At 40.7% G+C, this 5,139-nt stretch overlaps 1 non-coding gene across 1 annotated transcript; it reads right to left on the bottom strand.

The window, feature by feature from the left end:
* Window positions 1-2,959: 2,959 nt before the first annotated feature.
* LOC138385637 (small nucleolar RNA U13) lies at window positions 2,960-3,064 on the bottom strand. The gene has a single exon (XR_011233855.1). It is a non-coding gene; the product is annotated as a small nucleolar RNA U13 (small nucleolar RNA).
* Window positions 3,065-5,139: the final 2,075 nt, after the last annotated feature.

Below are 5,139 nucleotides of genomic sequence, written 5' to 3' on the forward strand. Positions count from 1 at the left end.
ACTACTGATTACTGTCACTACCACTGCTACAAACAATAATAAGAATACTGAGCTCAGACACCCAATGAAGTGCTTTGCATGTAGCAACTCTTAATCTTCACAACAAACCATTGCACTTGGTGTTACCATTTTCACCTCTATAGAGGAGAGAACTGAAGCTCAAGAAGGTTAAATGACTTGCTCAAAGTTGCAGAGCTTGGTAACTGGCAAAGATGGGAGGTATGTGGGTATACAAGCTACGCTTTTTCTTTCCGTAACTATTTTATTACATAGCACATTGCATGTTAATTATTTGTGTATACACCTCTCCTGCTGGACTGTGGGCTCTCTGAAGGCAGAGGCTGTGTCTTCCCCGGCATATGATAGGTGCTCAAATGTTACCTGACTAAGAGGACGAAAGGCAGGTACAGATAGTGATGGAGAGAATGCAAGGTGGTGTGGAATGGAAGAAATAGTGCTTTATACCAGTGTTTATCATCCTTTGTCACAGAAACAATGATGTTTGTATGGCACACTAGGGTAAGTTGGGGGGATCTGGATTCTGGGAGGAAGCTGCTCTAGGCTACAGCAAACTGGACCATGGTAGGTACAGTATGTCTGGCAGCCTCAGTACCCACCTGGGTTACTGTAGTGTTGAAGATGATAAGTATGTCTTGGACATCTGTTGGGCAATCTGTGCCTTGTATCAGGGTTTAGCAAACTATTTCTTAAAGGGCTAGCAAATATTTTAGGCTTGTGAGCTATAAAATCTTTGTTGCAGTTAGTCAATTCTGCCATTGTAGCATGGAAACAGTTGTAGATAATACATAAATGAACGAGTGTGGCTGTATTCCAATAAAACTTTATTTATAAAAACAGGTGCCTGGCCTGTGGGCCATGTTTGCTGATCCCAGTTTTAGATAGACTTTGTGCATCAGAGCCTTTAAGTCCTTTTCCTCTCTGCCCAAGTTTTTAATTTTGATGAAGTCCAAATTTATTAATTTATTCTTTGATGGATTGTGCTTTTGGTGTCATATCTAAACATCTTGCCTAACCCAAGGTCACAAAGAATTTTTTCCTAATATTTTCTCCTTTGGTGCTTTTTATCTTCAGCACTTAGTAAAGTGCCATCCTTCTTAGGAGGATGAACGAATTCTTCTTAAGAATGAATGAATGAATGAATGAATGATTTAGATGAAAGAAAGGAAGATCTTTCTTTCTTTCTTACTTTCTACTCTCCTGACTCCAGACTCCCCAAAGCATGAAGCTCAGCAGAGATTCCTGGAACCCCTAGTCTGGTTTTTCAGCTCCCAACCATGCTGATTTGTTTACCTATAATTAAATGACTCCCATCCCTCAAAGCTGCAACATATTCCTTTTACAACATATACACCTCACTTTTATTTGCACCCCCCACGCACATACTTGCTTTTTTAAAAATTACCCCCAACATAGTTTTTAAATTAAGTTTAAATTGACTTTTCATGGTCAAATTTTCAGGAACAAGAGAATATCTTATTTATGACAGCCCCTACGAGGTAAAAAAAAAAAAAAAAAAAAAAAAAAAAAAAAAAAATCACCAGACAGGAGTAGATTTGGACCAAGCCTAAGGCTAGAGGGAGTGAGACTGTGGCTGAGATAGGAGTGGGCTTGGTGGGGGGGCTCAGAGACCTCCCACGTCTCCCTCCACAGCAGCTCAGCTCTGCATTCATTTCTCTTTCTTTTTTTTTTTTTTAATAATACGTAGTGTTTGATGTAAATACATATTTTGTAAAAATTTGAAAAATTAGTTAATCAAGAGGGAAAATAAGGGCAAAAAAGTAAAGTTGAAACTAAGATTGAGTTGAGCAGCAAAAATGTTGTGGAAAGGACCAAGATTTCTAGAAGTTAAAATAAGGAGGAAGACCTCTTTGTTTTACATGACTTACAGTGTGCAACAGACAGCAAAAACCCAAGTGTCGAAGAGGAGCGTGTTCCAGGGAAGACACTGTGTTATGACCAAGGAACAAGTCCCTGACAGCGGCCCAGCCGTCCCCTTCCATCACCAGCTGGGGTGGAGTTTACCGCAGCCTTGTCACCCTGATACTCGGAGTTCCAGAAGGAACTTGGACATGGACGGTTACAATGTGCTACCACCTCCTTTTTATTTATCTATTTTTTTATCTACTTGCCTAGAATATTTTGAAACAGCAAAAACTACGTTTTATTCATGTTTGTATTTACTCTGTACAATGGGCAACATGGAGGTTAACACATTGACTGCCACACTAGAAAAAAAATGTTCCTTGGGGCCCCGGTGTTTTATTAGGAAAATAGAATAAAAACTTCAAAAACAAAATGATCCTTTCTAATTTAATGAAAAATTTGTTACTTTTTGTTGTTTTCTGTGCGTGAGTTATATGCAACTTGAAAAACAGTTCTTGCAACTCCTAATGTGAAGAGACATGTGAGTTACATATGCTTCACAAGGCTTCGGGCTCAACACTAGCGTGAGTTAAATACAACTCACATGGCAATTAGTGTGTTAAAACTAGTTTATTAATGAAATAATAATGCATGTAAGAATCCAAGAAGGAAAGGTCATTTAAAAGGATTTGATAGCTGGGTTCTCTTTCCTGGGACCTTACAAGATCTCTTCTGGTTTTCATTCATTCTGTAAACTTTTAGAGCATCTGCCTGATGTTGAGCTCTGGCACTAACTACAAAAAGCTAACACCAAGCCTCTCCACACTAAAAGAGCTCCTAGTCAAGTTGGTAAAGAACTCATGCAAAGGAACATGTTCATATTAACATGCTGCTGAGGAGGTTAAGAAGAGTAAGAAATGAATTCTTCCTGGGAAACTGAAGGAGTATGTGTGTGTGTGGAGGGGGAGGGGGCAGATAATAACATATTCTCAAGGGAGGTGACATTCAAACCCAGTCTTGATTGACAAGTTAGATTTCTTTTTCTTTTTTAATTTTATACTTTTCTCTAAGTTCACGTCAGACAAATGATGTACTGATGTCGTGACAAGGTTTGAGGGGGGCACATCTCAACACGTGAGTGTGGAAACCCAATCATCGTGCTTATGAACTGCAAAAGGATCTGATGAGTTAGACTTCATCAGGCAAAGGCACAGCCAGGAATTGCCATGACGTGTTGGGGGATCAGTGTGCAGAGTGCAGTGGGTATCTGTCACGGGGAGAGGGGACCTGGAGGGCCAGCTGGAGATCAGGTGATGAGGGAGGTCGGGACCCGATGGCAGACAGTCAGGTATAAAGATGGACTGGCATGCAGTCCAGTTTAGGAAGGTTGTCCCATGTAATTATTATAGCACCTCCTTTTAGTCTCGACCAGAGTCCAGATTTGGAATCAAAATTATATGGCCACCCTACTTACAAGGTGACCCATCTGTCCCCTCTCCCACTTCTTTTTTTTTTATCTCAGGTCAAACCCTTCTCTTCTGTCCTGGCCCCCACCTCTCCCTTTTCAGTGGAGGAGCTCAGTTTCTGAAGTCAGGAGGGCTCTTCCAGGAAATGAATTGAGACCATCAGAAAGGAGGATTCAGTTGCTGTTGAGAGGATCCTCCCAGGCCAGCAGAATTGAACAGATCTGAACACATGCCTGGCTGAGGCCAGGAGGCTGGTGCTCCCTTCCCAGCCCTGGACCAAACTGTTTATTTCTGGAAAATCCTCCTTTTCTCCTCTACATCTAATCTTTCTTCTAGGCTCAGCTGAAATCCCATCGCCTCCCAGAAGCCTTACCGGGTCTCTTCCAGAATTTGTATCCCTCCTTCATTTTCCCATAGTGTCACGTGTGAAGCTGTGTCACGTGTGAAGCTGTATCACATTGTCATGGTGATAACTTACATTTTGTGTGTGTCTGCCTCACTCAACTGTCAGCTCTGATTCGACATCTTTGTGTTCTTCTTGGTACCTAGAGATCTGTCACTATCAGAACAATCATCACGGTCACCCTCACATCATGAAAGCTCAAGGTGACAGGCTAGGCACTGTGGTAAGGGATTTCCTTGCATATCTCATTCAATCATCAGAATAATTTTATGACATCAGTCTTACTATTATCCCCACTTTACAGATGACATTAATTCTCAGAGAGGTAAGACAACTTGTCCATGTCACAGAGCTAGTAAGTAGCTGTGCTGGGACTTGAGCCCAGGTTTGTCTGATTTGACTCTGAGATCCCACATTTAAAGAAGTTGCAAATCACAGATTTGAACTTTCACACTTAGAATGTTCATATTTAGTTCCAAAGTGCTTTGCATCCATTTGCTCATTTAATTTCAAGTAACCGAGGAATCTGACGTGCTGACTTCATTGTAAAGAGGAACAAACAGAAGCACAAGGAATCACCAGAGACCAGTATTTGACCCAGTCCAGACCCATAGTTTTGCTGCTATGCTAAGATACAGTATCCTGTAAAAGCTACTTCACTTCTCTGAGGTTCAGTTTCCTCTTTGGCAAAATAGGGATATTCTCAGTGCATAATTAAAATCATTATTTCAAAGAATTAAATGACATAATCTTTGCAAAGGCAAATTCTAAATACTTAGTAAGTAGTAGGCATTATTCTTCTTAATATTGGAGCCAGACAAATTTTAGTTTATATCACTTTGGGCAAGTCAAGTAACTACTCTGACTCTCAGTTTTCTCATTCATAAAATGGGAATTACCTACCTTAGGGTTTGTGAAGATTAAGTGAAAAGCTGTTAGAAAGGTATTTTTCACGTAGAGAACATGTCTATAAATAGTAGTGACCTGCTTCCGGAGCAGGAATTTAGGAGAAGACTCAGGAAGGCCACCAGTCACTCAGTCCTTAGTTGACAGTTGGTTCTAATGTGCTCACATCAGACAAGTGGGAGAAACAATCCTAAACATCCATCCCAGTGTCATTTGGATTTCAATCACATCTTCCTCTCAGGATAATTCCTCTGAGAATTATAAAAAAAAAAAAAAAATTTCCAACTTCAAAGCTGTATCATATGTCCTGTGGTCAGTTCTATCCTATCTCCCTGTTGAACCTCCCACATGTACTTGAACAAAGTGGGGTTCATTGGCTCCTTTGCAACAAGGGTGACAGAACAACACAGGAACACGCTCTACAGAGAACTGTGGGGCTTCTCAGCAAGAGGGTGTTAGGCAAGAGGGTTGTTAAGGACT

This window comes from Eulemur rufifrons, chromosome 6, assembly GCF_041146395.1.
Source record: "Eulemur rufifrons isolate Redbay chromosome 6, OSU_ERuf_1, whole genome shotgun sequence".
NCBI classification, from domain to species: Eukaryota; Metazoa; Chordata; class Mammalia; order Primates; family Lemuridae; genus Eulemur; species Eulemur rufifrons.